Source organism: Palaemon carinicauda, chromosome 16, assembly GCF_036898095.1.
Source record: "Palaemon carinicauda isolate YSFRI2023 chromosome 16, ASM3689809v2, whole genome shotgun sequence".
Lineage (NCBI taxonomy): Eukaryota > Metazoa > Arthropoda > Malacostraca > Decapoda > Palaemonidae > Palaemon > Palaemon carinicauda.
In genome coordinates this window covers 60,999,472-61,019,471 of record NC_090740.1, presented here as the reverse complement: position 1 = coordinate 61,019,471, position 20,000 = coordinate 60,999,472, and the positions used below count along the sequence as shown (strand labels likewise).

General features: G+C 37.4%; 1 protein-coding gene and 1 pseudogene across 7 annotated transcripts in view; both read right to left on the bottom strand.

The window, feature by feature from the left end:
- Positions 1–20,000, bottom strand: part of LOC137655741 (uncharacterized) — a 1,545,462-nt gene that overhangs the window by 491,085 nt on the left and 1,034,377 nt on the right. The gene's annotated exons all lie outside the window — the stretch shown is intronic.
- LOC137655897 (uncharacterized) lies at positions 17,252–18,054 on the bottom strand (annotated as a pseudogene).

The window sequence follows — 20,000 nt, the reverse complement described above, 5'->3', positions numbered from 1 at the left end:
CTATGATCTTACCATCATACATCATTTCATCTAAGCATGAACTATGTTAGTGCTTCCTGCCCCCTACAGGGAAGAGTCGTACTAGACTCTGGAAAAAGTCTCGAGGAGTACATAATAACTATGGATGACAAAATGACAAGCTTGTATAGTGGTCTCGCTCTATACATTATAAGGCAAAGTTTGTATAAGAGTCACCAATGTCAGTATGAATTTGTGACACCTTTCCCAATGTGACTACTCTTATTAACTATTGGATAATGGTTGTATCCGCATAGGAACAAATTTTGCCTCTTTGCCACTATCCCGTTAGGGTACCACGTCAACCCTTCCTAAGGAAGGGTTAAAGTGAGTGGACTTTTGCTTGAATCAGGGTACAGTCTTAAAAGACATACCATGATAAAATTATCCATATTTTAATCTTAATGCTCAGTACATTTCTAATAAAATGAGTGTGGGCGAATAAGACACAGGGTTCACTATGAACTAGTTTATTAAAATTTAATAAACGTACATATCAGATCAACATTTATAAAATTTATAAAATGTGGATGATAAGCGTTAAAGCATAAAGAAAAATAGTCAACAGAAAATATTGTTTCGTCTAATAGGGAACAGATTTGCCACTTCAATTGAATTGTTAATAATAATGATATAGTCTATACACTGTTTAATTACACTAGCGTAAAAAACGCTTGGCACAAGTGTCCGCATTATGCTATAGTTCACCGACGTCAATGGAACAGTTCGTAAGGACACTTTCGTGGCCTATCGCTCAGTGTGTAGTAACATACAGTGACTACACACGCACCCTCTTAATTAATCGTCCCAAATTAATTACATCGTTCCTCGCAGATTTGAAACAGTAGGTTAAAGAATTCTACCTGCTGCTACCACAGACCTCTTAAGTTGCTCCACTTGCTTCGCATAGTGCATAAAGAACACCTCGGATGACTACCAGCCGGTGTACAAACAAGAAGGTTCAAAGTCCATATAATTAAAGAAATTTTATGGAAGAGGCAACTTTCCTCGGATCGTGACTAACGGGTGTACTGTCTGGATCCGTTTTGAGAATAACACGGGTGATTTTCACCCTTAGTTATAGATAAATTAGAACCCAGGATTTCTCTTCTGAACAGCTGTTCTCCCATAAAGTCTGAAGGTCTATGAAGATAGACCTTTAGGCACTCCACTGGACATAGAGATGCATCTTCCTTCAGAGGGCAGATTCTCTAGGGACCCCACTTGTTGGTGGGTAGCTTATTCCTGATAAGAAACGTTGGGTCTAGAAATACATTCAGTTCTCCCTCCAAGAACTGGACGTGGCCTTCCTCTCTAGAGAGAGCCACTATTTCACTAACTCTGGCCCCCAAAGCGAGTACAAACAGAAATATGACTTAAATTCAAAACCTTCTAAGTGCATTCCTCATTGTTCATTATTTATACACAATGAAGAATCATATCTAATAACCATGCAAAGGGTCTTTGGAGGCGGTGAAGGGCTAAGCCCAGCATGGGCCTTTGTAGTTCATTAAGAACGTCGTTAGAAAGGTCGACCTGTAAGGCATATGGTATCTGACTAGTCAAGGCAGGCTTGAACAATAGAATTGTGTTGGCTGCTAAACCTTTCTCATGAAGGTGAATGAAGAATGATAAATAGGAATCTGTCGAGATTTCTTATGGTTTCTTCGCCTTGACAAAGGATAGCTATTTCTTCCCTGAAGCCTCATAATGTCTCCTGGTTTCCTCCAAAAGTCTAAACTGACTTTTAACACCGAATCTTTTTCTCATCGCTAAGGAGAGAAAATCATGAGATGTAGGTTCTGTGTTTTCTGTGATGGAGCGAAGACAGTCAAATTCTGAACTCGCTGAGACAGGGATGAATCCGGTAGCGGTACGAATTTTAGTCGTAGTTCCACTGCCAGAGGGAACCACACGCTATTTGGCCACTTGTGGGCCACTATTGCTGCTTTCCCTTTGAAGGATCTCAGCTTATCGAGAACCTTCAAAAGGAGGTTATGCAGAGGGAACAGATAAATATTGGACCATCTGTTCCAGTCTAGGGACATAGCGTCCACTGCCTCGCTAGCGGATCCTCGTATGGGGACACGTAACAACCTATTTTCTTGTTGTCTTTCGTCGCAAAGAGGTCTATCTGCAGCTCCGGGACTTGGCTCGAGATGAAGGAGAACGATCCTACGTCAAGGGACCATTCTGACTCTATAGGTGTAAACCTGGATAGAGCGTCCGCTGTCACATTGCGGAACCCTTGAATGTGAACTGCTGACAGGTGCCATTTCTTCCATTCCGCCAAACGGAATATGGCCAACATCACTTGGTTGATTTGAGGTGACCTCGACCCTTGTCGATTCAGGCATCTCACTATCACCTCACTGTCTAGAACCAGTCTTATGTGGGTCGAGTGGCGAGGAGAAACTTTCTTTAGTGTCAGAAGTACTGCCATGGCTTCTAGAAAGTTGATGTGAAATGACTTGAAAAGATTAGACCAAGCTCCTTGGACTCTCATCTGATGAGCGTGACCTCCCCAGCCTTCCTTTGAAGCGTCTGTGTGAATAGTTACTGACGGGGGAGGAGGTTGAAGAAGTATTGATTTCTTCAATTGCTTGGCATTGGACCACGGCTTGAGAAGTGTTCGCAGTCGAGTCGGTAGTGGTCTTATTAGATCTCTTCGCGCGTTTGATGCGTATTTTCTCCAGACTCCTGTTGCATCCTTTAGCTGTGCTCTTAGCACTGGATCTGTTATCGAAGCAAACTGTAGAGAGCCCAGCACTCTCTCCTGTTTGCGTCCTGATATCCGTTTGGATATCAATAGTGCCTTGACAGATCCTGCTATTTCTTTCCTCTTCTTACCAGGAATGGAAAGTCGATGTGACTCCAAATTACAGTGGATTCCCAACCACTGAAATTTTTGAGCTGGAGAAAGTCGAGACTTTTTTATGTTGATCTTGAATCCCAGATGTTCCAGGAACTGGATCACTATCTTAGAAGCTTGCATGCATTCCGTCCTGGATGCTGCCCACACCAGCCAGTCGTCCAAGTAGGCTACTACTTTGACCTCTTTTAGGCGTAATTGATGGACGGCTGCGTTCGCGAGCTTCGTGAAAATCCTTGGGGCTATGTTTAGCCCGAAAGGCATGGCTCTGAAGGCGTAAAGTTTTCTATGTAACTTGAAGCCTAGGTAGGAGGAGAGTTGACGATTAATTGGAACGTGTCAATAAGCTTCAGACAAGTCTATAGAGACAGTATATGCCCTTCTGGGCAGTAGGGTCCTTATGTGTTGAAGCGTGAGCATTCTGAACTTGTAGTTCACTATGAACTTGTTGAGTGGCGACAAGTCTAGAATGACTGAGTTTTTCTGAGTCCTTCTTTGGAACACAAAACAGCCTTCCTTGGAATTTTATGGACTTAACTTTCCGGATTACTCTTTTGTCTAAGAGTTCTCGGACATATTCTTCCAGAACGGGGGTTGAGTGTTGGAAGAATTGAGGGAATTGAGGTGGAGGACTGCTCCAGCTCCAACCTAATCCATTTTTAATTAGGCTGTGGGCCCAGGGATCGAAGGTCCAGCGATCCCTAAATAGCTGAAGTCTCCCTCCTACTGGAAGTATCTCACTTCTGTTGTTGTGGACCTGAGGCCTTGCCTCCTTGACTGCGACCTCCCCTGTATCCCCTTCCTCTTGAAGGGCGTCTAGAAGAACCTCTGGCTGTTCCTCTAGCTCTCGAATGAAAGGAAGAAGTCTGCCTTTCGAAGGCTGGGTTAAAAACTGGCGAATGTGTCGCCACTTGTTGATGTACCAGCTGGTACGTGGTTGGAGGTTGTGCCACTATTTGAGGCACCGCGGTCACAGGAAGTTGTTGCTGTCGGTAGGGTTTAGCCGGCCGAGAGGATGGCCTAGGCCTTTTTGTCTTCTTCTTGGGTTGGGGACCCTCATCCGGAGAAGACTTTCTCTTAAGATCTAAGCCCCACTTTTTGAGAAGGTTCCTATTCTCTGTGGCAGCCTTGTCTACTACTTCTTTAACCACTTCATTGGGAAAGAGGTCTTTACCCCAGATACGAGAGGAGATCAGTTTCCTCGGTTCGTGCCTCGCCGCAGCCGAGGCGAACACGAACTCTCTACAGGCTCTCCTAGCTTTAATAAAGCTATAGAGATCCTTCGTAACTGTGGCCAGATGAGTTTTGGCCACTACCATGAACATGTCCTGGTTCTTGGGGTCACTTGCCATAGTTTCTAATGTCGTTTGCAACGGCATCAATGCCCCAAGTCTTTCCTTTGTCTCTTGCTCTCTACACAAGAGAACCTCCGACAGTTTTGGAAGCTCCTCACCGAACTGAAGTTCAGCAATATCAGCTTCCAGCTTCCCGACTGAGAAGGTAAGGTGTACGTCCTTCCAGTCTTCTTGGTCCAAGGGCAAGGTCAGAGATAGCGGCTTGCACTCCTCCAAGGAGGGGCATGGTTTCCCTGCCTCCACCGCCTTTAAGGCTGCCTTATATCCCTTTTCCAAGAAGGGAAAGGCTCTGGTAGGAGAGGCCACAAAGGAGGGAAGCTTCTCACTCAAGGCAGGCACCTTTGAGTTAGTGAAGCCCCTCTCTTTCATCGAGCTCGCTAGTAACGCCTGAGCTTTACTATGGTAAAAAACTATGACCTCCTTCGGCTCCGTCTCCTCCTTTGAGGGTGGCTCCTTCCTAAGACGGACATAGCAGTCCGGATAAGAATCTTTGTTGGGCCAAAATTCCACCTCTTCCAGGGGAATTGCTCCCAACTTTTCTGAAATCACGATCTTCCCGGTTGTCATTGGCATGTGTTCGGCATACCTCCAAGGATTGGTATCCGAGCACAAAGGAAGATCCTTCACGCTGAGCCGCTTCTGGGGCCCACGTGATGCTGCAAGTCTGCGTATCTCCAGTTTCATTGCAGCTTCCTTCTCATCATTCTTCCTTTGAATTTGTTGGATCATCTCAACAATGGAAGAAAGAGTCCTTCCCAGTTCATCTGGGATAGCAGACGATGTAGAGGGAACAGGTTCTGGGTCCGGAACCGATGTAACCGACACCTAGTCGATTTCTTCCTCTTCTACTTGAGGAGCCTGGAACAGCTCCTCCTCCTGACCTTCTCCTAGAAGATCTTTTTCAGTAGAATCTGACACCTCCGACATCCTATCGTCCAATTGGATGACTTGAAGGGCGGCCGAGACTTCAGAATCTACCGGATTCTGGGCAGTTGGCATCTCCACCTGAGGCTGGGGGATGATTGCATCAGCCAATGCTTTAGGGAAAAGGTAGGCCCTCATCTTCTCATTTGGAAGGTAGGGGCCTGGGGTGTTTTTCTGAAAACCCCTCACCCAGGATCGTAACATTTCCCTGGCAGCATCCCTTGACTCCGTCGACTTAGGGTCGTCAAAAGCCTCGGTAATCAGGTTAGAACAAACTGTACAAACCTGAGGGTCCCACTACCGGAGGTCACCTCTGGAGGCTGCGCATGCTGCGTGCCTCCTGCAAAGTTGATGTCCACAGAAGTTCTTACTGCGGACATTACAGAACACACTCCCACACTTCGGATGGTCCTCCTGTAAAGAGAAGAAAAATCCATGAGTATCAAGTGAAACATTTAGCTTATATAGAAAAGCTATATAAGAAAGAAGGAAAGACACATACTTGTATTTCCTGTCCAGTCAATTGCTGTAACCTCCCAAGATATTAAAACTAAGGTTAATTCTATTCTAGAATACCTTATGTAATTTCTTAAACGGAAATTTAAGGTGTAGTTCACACCTTGAAATAAAGTTTTAATATACGGGATAGAAAGAATACAGAAAGAACTCACATTCTATATATTGTACGGTCTCAACAAAAGGCTGTTGAAGATAACATTAAGTATGTTGAAGAACTTTAGTGTTATCATAAACTCTGTACTGTAGTTTTACTAATGCAGTGTGTACTACACTACAAATATAGTAACTACTGTACATCGCATGCTGTTGTGCCGGCCAGCATCTACCCCTGTATAGTTCAAAGATATACTACCTTTAACTAATAGACGGCAGCCCACTGATTCGCAAATGTGTGCCGGCCGGCAATCATTGCCGGTCGACAGCTGAAAACACTAATACCCTGCTGCCGGCCGCTAATTGTACTGGCCAGCAGATTCGGGATGTTTTCCACTGCTGGCAGGCAAAAGCTAAGAACCAGAGAACCTCCACCTGCCCGGCTGTCGGCTGTTAAGCCGGCAGCCGGGATAGGGGTACAACACAATAGTCAGAGAAACAGTATGGATGTAAGGTTATAAGGCGGCATTGCTATACGACCTTCCATCCAGAAAGAGTGAACTTATGGAAGGGGAGAATGTAGTATTCAGGCTTCCAAAGAGTCCATAGCCTGCCGGACTCTACCGGCAGACTTGGAAGGGAGACCAAGGGAGGTCTGGGGTTCACTCTGCAAAGAAAAAGGGGTCTCTGCCGGCCGACACGTAATTGCCAGCCGGCAGAGAGCTGAGCCGGTCCTCCATCCTAACTTACACTAGGTACGGAAGTAGGACTGCGGCCAAAAGATAATTAAAAAAAGAGAGGTGGGGAAGGGATAAGGGTCCTATAAACTTCGTTCTAGCAAGAGACACACTCAGCAATTAGGGAAACTCATCCTAACCTAGAGTTTTCTATTAGGGAGGAAGACTGGCAATACTTGCTATCCTCCTCCCAACCAGAACAAAGTTAGGTGAAGTTATTTCGCCGGGCAACAGAGAAAACTCATTCTCCAGCCCGAGAAAAACAACACAGGACCGTCTGTTAGGCCACTAGAGGAAGGAATTATCTCGTACAGAATCCTTCAGACGTAGACTAGGGAAGCAAAGCTTCCTGTATCCTCCCCTAACCTAGCAAAGGAGACTCATTCTCTATGCTAGGAAGAAGCAGACCACAGACTACAAACTCTGATGTTCTGCCCTAACCCAAAAAACCAGTCACTCTGGTTATCAGGTCAGGACAGACATATCCTAGAATAGTTATACCTGAATTATTATACAGATAGAACTGCTAGGATTAAGCCAAAGTATACTACTGTACCTAGGTTACTAGCCTAGGTAAGGTGAAAATCGATTACCTAATTCACCGAAACTCTCTCGTATACAATCTTGGAAAGAACATTCAACAATATCTTACATGTATAAAATATTTGCCTAAAGCTTCAATAAAATAACACTCGGAAAAACTTATATCATGCATGAAAGTATTAGGGGCAGACGCCTAGGCTACCAAGGGCAAGATCGGTTACCTAAAACACCGAACTAAAATCTAACGGCATTATATAAGCATTCCTAGAGGAGCTAAATAACTAGATCATTGAAGCAAAACAAACCGGGAACGTCGCTCTAGCTAACTAAATGACCCATAAATAGCGAGCGATAGCATCCAGGATGCCTTCGGTAGGCAACAACTCTTGTTTACGTTAATATCACTTTTGATTTAATACGAAATGACAAGAGCTTACATTTATACATAGTAAAGATAATACTCAACTTTCCAGAGACAGAAGAGGCCGGAGAAGTCATCAAAATGTTGGATTAAATCCAAAATAACGAGAGAACACAAGGGAAAACACCGAGTAGTAGAGCTACACGAAAAGGAATAAAGAGGGCGCTACTGCCTTCATCAGATACACACTGGAAACTGAATAGGAGAGATGCCTTATGAGCGGCTCTCTTTTCATTCTCGTTTCAAATTCTTGTCACTGTAACCCCTCGAAGCGTTAATACTGTTCGGGGTGAAGATAGCCATGTGACGTGTCAAGACTACGTCCTCTGATATTATGCGATGTCCCTGTGAGATTATTTAGGGATATTCGCTCCAGGAGTTAGAATTCTGGATACCTTAAGGTAAAATTCTCTGGGAATATCACTGTAGTCAAATATACCCTAGGAAGCTACCTATTAGGAACTTCCATCAGGACGACATGGCCTGAGCCCAAAAATATTTATATATATATTTATATGTATATATATATATATATATATATATATATATATATATATATATATATATATATATATATATGTGTGTGTGTGTGTGTGTGTGTGTGTACAGTATATATATACATGATACATACATACATATATATATATATATATATATATATATATATATATATATATATATATATATATATATATATATATATATATATATATATATATATGTATATGAGTGTGTGTATCCGTATTTCTGTATACTGCTTTTATGTATGTATGTACAGTAGCATAAATATATTGTATATATATCTTTATGCATATATGTGTAAATGCATATTTACATCATCATCATTCACTGGTTGTCCACCAGATGTCAAAGGCCTCCTTCCACTCCCACTGTTTATAGTCTTCCTATGCCTGTCTTTACCAGCAATTTTTGTCAATCCATCGTTTTCTCTTTCATCCCCTGCTTCTTTTACAATCTCTAGGGACTCAATTTGTTATTCGTAATGTTCATTTATTGTGTGTCATTCTTATTATATGCCCCGCCCATGTCCATTTCTTTTTCTTACATGTTGTTAGAATATCCTGTACTTTATTTTGCTATCATATCCATGTTGCCCTGCTAGTGTCTCTTTGTTTTATTCACTTCATTATTCTTTCCATAGCTCTTTGAGTTGTAACTAGTTTGCCTTCTAAATCTCTATTAAGGCTCCAATTTTTTTATGCATAAATCAATACTGGTAGAACCATCTGATGAAAAACTTTTTTTTTCGGAGAAAGTGTCATTTTACTTCTCATAATCTCATTTTATTTACCAAAATATGTCCATCCCATGTTTATCCTTCTTTTATTTTCGGTCTCATATCGTGGGAAAACACATAATTTCTGTCCTAAGTATGCATATTCCTTAACAATCTACAGTAGTTAGTCGATAACCCTTATAATGTTGTCTCTACATTTTCATTGAACGTTATCTTAGTTTTTCTCATATAAATTTTCAGTCTTACATTTCTTCTTCCTCTAGTCAAATCTTCTATCACCTTTTGCAATTCCTCCAATGATTCTTTAAATAGGACGATGTCAACTAATATTTATTGATATATAAAATGTTATAATTAATCAAGACTTGTTGATTAATTTTGAAAATTCCATGTATCTTTATTTTCACCGTCATAGCCTTTATAAAAATATCTAATCCCAAGTTCCAACCAATATAGCACGATCATGATTAAACAGGTAATGGTAGCCTACCACATATTGAATGGACAATGGACTCAGCATTATTTGTTGATTAATTTATCTATTCATCTATCTATCTATATGGTAACACACACACATATATACATATATATATATATATATATATATATATATATATATATATATATATATATATATATATATATATATATATTATATATATATATATATATATATATATATATATACACACATATATATATATATATATATATATATATATATATATATATATATATATATAATATATATATGTATATATATATATATATATATATATATATATATATATATATATATATACTTACGTTAGTTGTCATGTTACAGAGTTGCCATGAAAATATATAGCAAGCTTATTCTAAAGGGAATAAATAGAAAAATTGATGAAAGGCTGAGAGATTAAAAAGCGGGATTTCGAAAAGGTAGAAATTGCACTAACCAAATTTTAATTTTGAGACATGTTGTACAGCAATGCATAAAATATAGATATTAACTTTTGATGGTATTTATTTACTTTGATAAAGCCTTTGATAGTGTGCCCTGGCCAATTTTGTGGAGTCTTGCGTTATCATGGAATTCCTCTTAGATATTTAAATCTAATTAAGTCTGTATATGAGCATAGCAAGTGCAAAGTTAATGTTAGTGGAGTCCTATCAAACGAATTTCCACCGAACAATGGAGTACTCTTCATGGATTTTGGCATGCATAGAACCAGCGGAGATGGTGGAGAAGGATTGGACTGGATTGGTAATAGGAAATTAGCAGACCTAGAGTATGCTGGTGATGCTGTCCTTATTAACAGAACACCACAGGATTTGCAATGCCTGCTTACCAGAATGCTTGAAATATCACACGAGGTTAGGTTTAAGATAAATAGAAGAAACACAGAGATGATGAGAAGGGAGTATGCAATGGAAAACGAAATATCATTGGAAGGAGAAATGATTAATGAGGTAGAATTATTTAACTATTTAAGAACAATGATCTCCAATACAGGGTCATTTGAATTGGATTTTCGTTTAAGATTGAATAAAGCGAACCAGACAATGGCTAGGTTAAGTAAAATTCGAAAATCAAATCACCTGAAATTACATATAAAAATCAGACTATAGATCAGTTTAGTGAGATCTGTATTACTGTATGGACATGAGTCGATGTATGACAATGAAATAAACTCCAACAGATTTAGTAGATTTGAGAACAAAGCCCTCAGAAGGATATTGGGAGTTGAATGGCAAGACAGGATTAAAAATAAAATTATAAGAGAGATTACTCGAGTGCCATATAAGATCATGGTAATGGGTAGATGGAGATGATTTGGGCATGCTCTTCGCACTCCCCAAGAAAGATTTGTTCACCAAACGTTTAAATAAGCTCCACTAGGCACTAGAAGAGTTGGTAGACTCAGGCCAACATGGCTGAGAACTGAAGCGTGAAGTGGGAGATGATGTGTGGAGAAGTAATGAATTAAAAGCACAAGATAGAGACGACTGGCGAAATCTAACCGAGGCTCTTTGCGTCAATAGGCATAGGTGTAGATAATAATGATGATGATGATGAAGATGATCTATATATATATATATATATATATATATATATATATATATATATATATATATATATACATACATATATATATATATATATATATATATATATATATATATATATATATATATATATATATATATATATATATATATATATATATATATATACACACACTTATAGATAGATAGATAGATAGATAGATAGATAGATAAAACACGTAATCGAAAGAAATTTTAGGACGTAAATATAAAAATAAGCTTCAAACTAAATCCCTATCAGTAATAAAAAAAATGACTAATACCGGTAGATCAGTAATACACAGAAAACAGAATCAAGCGTAATGCTCCACGAACAATGCAAAAATCTAAATTCGAAAGGAGGTGGTGAAGGAAGTTAATCAGGGTGAAGAAACATGAAAATGTAGCTCTAACAACAACGGAGAAAGAAGTTCAAAGAGATAGAAATACAGAAGAAAGGACATAGAAATTATGAAAACGATACACAGAGAGAGAACTTCATCCTTGATTGCATTCCACAATGAAGCATTCTCAAGAGTATACAAAAGTTTCTCGATCACAAGACATCTTAAATAACAGAAATCTACAGATTTCTGTAGTTTACTGTGGTTTCTCTGGATGGGAATTTATGGGAGGCTTGTAAATGTATGTTGAAAGCAATTGTGTGCATTTATGTATGCTTTGCATGGTTTGAATCGTCAAATATTAGTCTTACTATTTATTAACTTTAAACATATTTAAAAAAATATCTTCTGCACCCAATACGGAAAAAATCAAACTCCTACTGATTAACAAAGTCTTCACAAAGCGAGACCGGGTTATCATTACCCTCGTTCTAATATCCGAATCACATTATAGCAGTAACGCTCAACCCACTACTGTTCTCAACATTACTGTATTCGGCAATAACGCCATTCCAAACCTTTTAAAACTACCCAAGCGATAAACGGCGCTGGAATAATACGAGGACAATGAATGTTCGTTTGTCTCTTGGCTCTTGTGACTCCCAATCCTGTCTCGGAAAGATTACGTTATTGGACGGTGTGAGATAAAGAACAAGTTGGAAAAGTGAAACAGTAAGAGAGGGAAGGGAGGAGAATTGTTAAAAAAAGAAAGATATTAAAACGCTGAAGAAGTTAACAAGAGGTGATGATGGTTTAAGAAATGAGAGAGAGAGAGAGAGAGAGAGAGAGAGAGAGAGAGAGAGAGAGAGAGAGAGAGAGAGAGAGAGTTAAATAAAAGACATGAATAAAAATGTGTTAGGGGGAATAGGTAGTCTACTATAAAGAAAACAACAGGAGGAATAAAAATGAACAAAATAGCAAGAAGGCTGGAAGCAATTATATATTTCTTTTGAAATTACAGTTTAAAACAAAAATATTTACAAACAAGCAACAGCAAATAAAACAAAAGATAAATCCCAAGTTAAACCGAAAGTTGTGTGAAAAGAAACCCCAACTGCGAACAAGTCAACAACGGAAGGAAATAAAAAAAAAAAAAAAAGAAACCTGAATCTTTCCGAGGCAAATTTCGCCAGCCAAGAAAATATGTTCCTACCTCAAAAGTCGGACAGTTATAACTCTCTATTTCTTTTTCTGTCATCCGTCCCAACTGTCCCTTGCTACGTCCCATTCGGCTCTTTGTTTCTTGAACACAATAAAAATATGTCCTTTTTGTTATTATATCGTATAAACCACACGATATCGCCAGGGCAAAAAAAAAAAAAAAAAAAAAAAAAAAAAAAAAAAAAAAACAATAATAATAATAATCTTGTTTTTCCAAAAGGTAGACAAAAATCTTTATTACGCTAAAAAATGACAAAAACAATTAATTTTCATCCCGTTCTCTTCCCAGCATACCAACACATGCCTGCTTTATTTAATTTTTGCTCTACCCACTTTCCTTCTCAAAACTTATACATCTGCCCCTACTTTTTCCTTTCATTTTGAATTTTGCACGCATCCTTCCCAGATCACAAACACAGTCTATTCCTCTGGAAATCTCCCCGTACCTCAATATACCAATAGGTGCATGATTTCTTTTTATATCTCTTCCCGATAATTAACCAACATTCACTCACTTCATGTCGTTTAATCCTTCTTTCACACATTTATAATTGGCTTCTTTTTCACTTTGCTCTGTTTATACGAAAACTTGCATATATTCTACTCTTGTGACCTTTCCTTTCCACCCTTCCCACACAAATATTGAGAGAACTTTTTTCAACACTAGACACAAAAACATACTCGCATTCTTCAGTTCTGTCAGCGTCATCCTTCACACAAATATCCGCATACTAGTCATTGCCCTTCCCTTTACTCAAACTCACACGCCATTCCCCTCTATTCTGTTAATGTCCTTAAGGGTATCTAAAAGCAAGTTAACAAACCTAGACGGAACTCTAATCTTCGTTAATAACTGAGATAGAAACCAGCCAATTGCCTGCTACATTCGTATTCATTGTTAAAGTTTATATGCCTATAAACAAATAGAATGTAAAAATAGGAAGGATCAACGTTCTATATGAATGTGTGATATCTTGGTCTTAGAAAAGTAAAGAAAACTGAACAAATATTAGTAGGGAATGAAAATCCCCATTGCCTGGGAGACTGCACAGACCTTTCTATGCATCGCCATTGCAAGCAATGCAAACAGGAAAACAATAACAACAAACTTGCAGCTTAAACCTCGTCTTCCCAATCCCTGCAAGACGAAAAAAGCTTTCCTTTTTAATCCTCTCAAACAAACGAAGAAGTTTTCATTTGGACCTTAATTAAACTTAGGATGGAAAATAGTCGAGATTTAGGTTAGGAGAAAAAATTCCAACTCTCAAAGTTTTGCCAACTTAATCACATCTATCGATTTCCGCCAGGGTCTGAAATATAAATTTCTTTTCACAAATTAACTCCGTCTTAGTCATACTCACTCTTCAAGCATCTAGAGTCATACGCAAAATGGGGATGTGGGGGGAATACAAGAATGACGTCATACGAAACCCTTACATGGTATTTTGCAAAGAAATAAACAAGTCTATTGCTGGGTGTTTTCTTGCCTTCTGTAATAACTGATGGGTATCTCATGCATGTAAACTAACTATACAAAGATGTAAGGTTTGCAATGAGATAAGGAGTGGCTGTCTTGTGCCGGAATGTTTGAATTTAAAAAATTCACCATCTACGTGCGATGCTGATGAAAGCTCAGTTAGGAATTTTTTAGTCAGACTCTGCTTCAAAAGTACTCACTATAGAACGTACTCCGAGGAATAAAATTACCACGACTTGGACAATTTAATATGGCAATATCAATCGGGTTGTCGATGAATGTAGAAGAAAATGATTTGTGTCTACATCCAATCGGTAGCAACGCATATAGTAATGGTAATCATGCTTTAAGGATACAATGTATATTGTGCAAATCATAAGGTCCAACGATGAATTTTAAAACGATAATTTCTACGCGTCAATCTAATCCCTACATCAGCACAAACAACCACTCGTAAACAAATACACACAAATGACATACATGTTCATGCATATTATTTTTCTATGAACTAAAGATCAGAGAATAAACAGAAAATTGTTGGTTGTAACTACCTTAAAAGAAAAACCTGTTTTGCCTATATCAATCGAAAAAAATTGTTACACTCGGTCCAAGTTCACACTGCTAAAGGATAAGCAAAAAAATATAACTCTCCTTAGTTATCTTTTATTTTAATTTCAATAACGTTTCAGTCTCAATATTCCACTGCACGTAAATTGATCGCGAAATACCACATCTGTATAGCTTTTCCACTACGCGATGAAATACAATATTGGATGCAGATATGCCAACACAGAGAACACAAATTTCTATGTTGTAGTCCCTTGGATTTTAGATGTGGCTTCTTTACACTGAAAAGCCAGATGGTAATGTCATGATAGCAACTACCCTGTTATTTCCATTTAATTTACTTTAAGGACTTTCTCCTAAGTGAGGGTGATTCCAGATAAAAACAATACAGCAGTTATTGCTTCATTCTTATTGTAACTTCTGAATCTTAAATGAGCTTCAGCGCAGTAATTTTCCACATTATACACCGAGATAGAAGTAGCATTGACAAATAACTACAATAGCTATTCACCTCTTTATTCCACATAGGCTACCTAGATGTCGAGTCACTTCCTTTCCAAAACTTCTCCAACCCCTTCAACTCCAACATTTCTCACATCGCACACTTTACTTAGTCCAGGTCTCCATTCTCTCAACAGGTTCAAGACACGGTAATAAAATTAAATTATTAGTCTTTCTCCATGTTCTTAACGTTTGGCGACTTCCACTAAGTTCTCCAAACATCTAACCCTTTAATTTCTTCTTACTTTCCATATACAACGCCCATAATTCACATAAAAAAGTTACAAACTTTTATTCTTTAAATTGCATTTAAACAAAGTTCACTTCCACAAAAGAGTTTCCTCAACAATTCAGTCATACATAAAGACTTTGCTTTAAACGAACTACATAAATTCTCTAAATCTCATGTAGACTGCCATCCTCTGCCACATTCATTCTTCAATACACAAATGAGCCTGCTGCTTTCATTCTTCCCTCCTCCATATCAAACCTCATTTCTAATATTCCACAATTCTGTACCAGCATCTGTTGTAATTTCTCTGAATTCTTATGCTACTCCAAACACAAAGATAAGGTATGTCAAACCAACCATGTTTATTAACAGTCCCTGCTTTCATCATTATTCAATTTAATTTTCATAAGAATAATATTCTACGCAATACATTCATCTGCACACTTTATTGCACTTCTACCAGTTCCATTTGAAGCTTGTTTGTATCAGTGTATACACATACAAAATATCCCTACCTTCTCATACCTTACTTTACATTTTATCGCTGTTAATCCTTCTGTCAGCTGTAGTACTTTCAAAAGAATACCACCCACATACATCTTCATCTGCACACTAAGTAATGTTATGTCCCAAGATCCTTACTGCTATATCTATCACATTCATTATTCTAGTGAAAAATTTTCCCTTATGAATTCCTACCTTACACACCTCTGTCAGCAACTCAGTCTCACTCTTACTAACACAACAACATTTTTTTCCAATGTTAAATATTTTAACCCTTTAATGTCCGCAAATTGAAGGATGTTAATAGAGGCATGAATATCTCAGAACTTATTTGCTTAGGTGCACTTTATGGTAATGTCCCCAAAATGGTAAAGTTGGATGATTATGGATTACAAACTTGGTGACAAGAAAATCAAAACTGCTCTCGTTACAAAAAAAAAAAAAAAAAAAAAAAAAAAAAAAAAAAAAAAAAAAAAAAAAAAAAAAAAAAAACCTTAGTGTAAATCTTACGATGTAGCATTATTGTAATGTCGAAGTTCTATTACTGTTAATTCCCTTACTGCTTATTTAATATTCTTAATATTAACTGAACTTAATTCTTATGGAATGTGATACTACATTTCTTATGGAAACTTTTTTTCACACTACTTGCAATTCAGGGGTGTTCTTCTTACAGAAGTATCACCTTCTTGAGAGCATTGTTTAAGCAAGTGATTTATCTCATCATATCGTTCTGCCCTTGGTACAGAAACTGTTAGCCTTCCTTGTCTGTTTCTGGATGATTTAATTTTTATAAGGGTACAGATTATTTCACGAATGAAATACTTATGGGTTGCGTGAAGGTCAGGGTTCACATACTGATAGAATCTGTAGCTAGCTATAATGCTGGCTTTGCAGCTGAGAGAATATATTCCACCACCATTTCTTTGATCACAGCTTGGCCTGTGGGTGGACACCATTTCATAGTATATATCTACGCCACCCCTTCCTTTATCATATATACATATAAGATATGGCTACTCCCCTGTCTTTTTTCCTTTATTATTCACCCATTTTTTAAATTTCTGAATAGGACTGACTCCATATAGTTACTGACAACTGTAACAATACTATTATAACTTCATCTTGCGCAGAGAATTCTATCATCTGATCTGTTGTCATAAGAACCTCACTCTTTTTTTCTAAGACTCCTTCTTTGACAAAAGAGTATAGTTTCCTGAACAGTTTGATCTTATTGTTCCACATGTACGGAAACCAATGCACAACTGGTGAAAAGATGTAAAAAATACGATATGTGACTCCTTATTCACTACTGGCACCACCCTGTCCATAACGACTGAAGATCCAAGTGGCAGCCTTCTCTCTCCATCCTCATTACAAAAAATTTAAAAGTTATATGGATAATCCATCAACACTGCACATCATCTATATCTTATAACAAAATCTGAAAGGGTTATTTCTTATGAAGTGCTTAGCATTATGGTGGTCATGCTAAGAGATCGTTGGTTCATCAATCCCCAGAAAGTAATAAAAAATGCCATGTTTTTAACAATTCTCTCTAAGCATATTAAGCACATGTAAAATCTTTGCTATTTTTTTTAATTTGTCAGATTATTCTCATCTGCAACATGAAAATACTTCTTGATGGACTTGAACTTTTCCCTACTCAAATTATTAGGAAATATTGGCAAAGCTGAGTCATCAGATGTCGACCAATCGTCATTCTCAGAGGGCACATTATGATCAAGACTAATCCCAAAAACTTTGTCATATGTTCTTGATCAATATAGAAATCCATGTCGTTTTTATCTCGTTGAGCATACAAATTCGTTTGTGCGGTCAGATAACTAATGATCTCAACCGAGAAGAACAGCTTATATATCTCAAACATTTCTTTTCCTAAATGAACTTTACTATCACCTGTTAGAACCAAATGTAAATCAAATGATAGACTTTCCCTCTTACGCTATCTTCCCTTTTCTCTGAAGTTTTGACCTCTTCGTCTTCATTTTCATAAGCTTCAAGCACTCCGCCAATATCTTCAGGCATACCTTTTCTATCAAGAGCATAATTTTAATTTTCTTCATGAGTGTACCGCACGTATTTCATGCACGCTCTTACACTGTAACGATTTTGATTTTTTATCTTATCACTCGCTCTTCCATGCACTGTTAATAGACCAACCTGTGTTATCATGCTATCTCATGTATGACTATGTTTAAATTTTTGTGACGCTCTTGCTCGCAAGTCGCTGTATATAAATTCGATAATTGCTTAATAAAGTTTAGTTGTATTCACCTCGCCTCTCAGCTACAACCTAACTTCTCGCTGGCATATAACTATCAACGGGCTAATTACCAGTAAAAGGAAGTAGAATGACGATAACAATAACTTCGGAATTCGATTATCAAAAAAGGGGTGACGATAATATAATACCCATATAACCATGAAAAAATTATATGATGCTGATGATGAGGATGATGATGATGATGATGATAACGACGACGACAACGATAACAACAATAATGATGAAGATGTTGAAGGTGGAGGTGGTTGTGAAAAATATGATGATAATATAACCCTCATATAATGATATAATGGTGAAGAGCCTAACGACGACGATGATGAATCTCGTCATCAACATCACCATCACACCCAAAGAAGGATAAATAATGATATAATGAAGATGGTGATGATGACAACAGCATTGGTAATAATGATGGCGATGAAAATAATGAATTTGATAATGATAATGATGATTTTGATAACATAAAATCTTTTTCTATCCATGGATAGGAGACCTATAATGAATCTCCACTTTCCTTGGTATTATCTCAACAGATACTGGGTTCAAAGTGCCTGCTAGGCACAAAACACTCCCGAGATTTAACCTAAAGACGTAAACTTGTTGAGTCAATCTCAGTAGAGAGCAACAAAAATTTTCAATCAGGATATGCAGCATACTTAAGTGTACAACGCTCCCATTTCGAGAACATTGTACAAAAACTTTTACAGTTACATTATTATGATGATAAATTTAATAAATAAAATACATTGTCAAAGAAGAAATATTCAGGGTATATACAAAGTAAATGAAATAACAAAATAGGATTTGCTTCTTATTGAATAAAAAGTTTATCTCAGGTCACTATTTACCGGCTAAAAATATTAAAAAAAAAGTAAAAAAAAAAATTGAAAATTGGTATTTTCTTTCTTTAATCTCATATTATAGAATGATTAATTATACATAAATATCAAACTCAACCTGATAAAACAATAATATTTGAATAGTGTATGTAAATGTAGCTATGAAGAGGAAAGTCATGTTCCCAAAATGGGAGCGTTGGACTGTAAACGGTTTTAATACACGCTGAGATTTATGATATAATGGTTTAAAGTACGGCATTTTTTTATCAGTTTGATATAAGGATATTGGCTGAAACAGGAAACTAAATGAACATTAAAGCTAGTGACCCAGTGTGATTGACACTCCTTGTTACACACACAGCATGTTGCCAGATGGCTTTTTCTCCAAATTGGAAACAGACAAACACTTGTAATATTCTATTACATTAAACTGTTTCATGGAGTTACGCAAGTACGATTAAATATGAACCAAAGCTTCATTTTCTAAGTTGTAAGACTAAAAATTACATTTCATCCTAAAGTGAAACCTATATCATCCTCAGAATTAGTAGGCTTGCATAACGCATGTGTGATGAAACATACGGCACTTAATTAAATTCAAATGAGGTTTCCAGGCTGAATGAAAACAGGAATGAAAAGCAAAAAATTAAGTAGGATTCTTTTTTTTTTTCTAAAACAATTTTTTTTTTCTTTATGAATTCTGAGTATTCATAATTTTGTCCACCATGAAATGTAAAGTTTACGATGATAAGCTTGTAATTTATTCATTATACTTCCACTTTTACATAGTTGGCCTGGGTTGAAATGTAATCAACCCTATTATTCATATCAGCATGTGTGTTTTTATAAATTCTAATTGAATTAATCTCTATTACCTCTAGCATTATGCATACGAAAGTGGAAAAATAACACATTTCTTCCTCATCTACCAGATTACTGGAATATGATTTTGCTTTAACATTATTATCACAGTATTAATATTTATTCTTTGTCACCCGCGCGAGAGAGAGAGAGAGAGAGAGAGAGAGAGAGAGAGAGAGAGAGAGAGAGAGAGAGAGAATTTTCACCAACCTTAGAGTTAAAACAATCAATTCTTTCATTATCCCAAAATATCCAATGATCATTCGAGTTCAGGATTCCGTTAAAAGGTTTTTTCTTGACCACCACCCTTTTACTTATAAGGTTTTATTCAGAATCAAA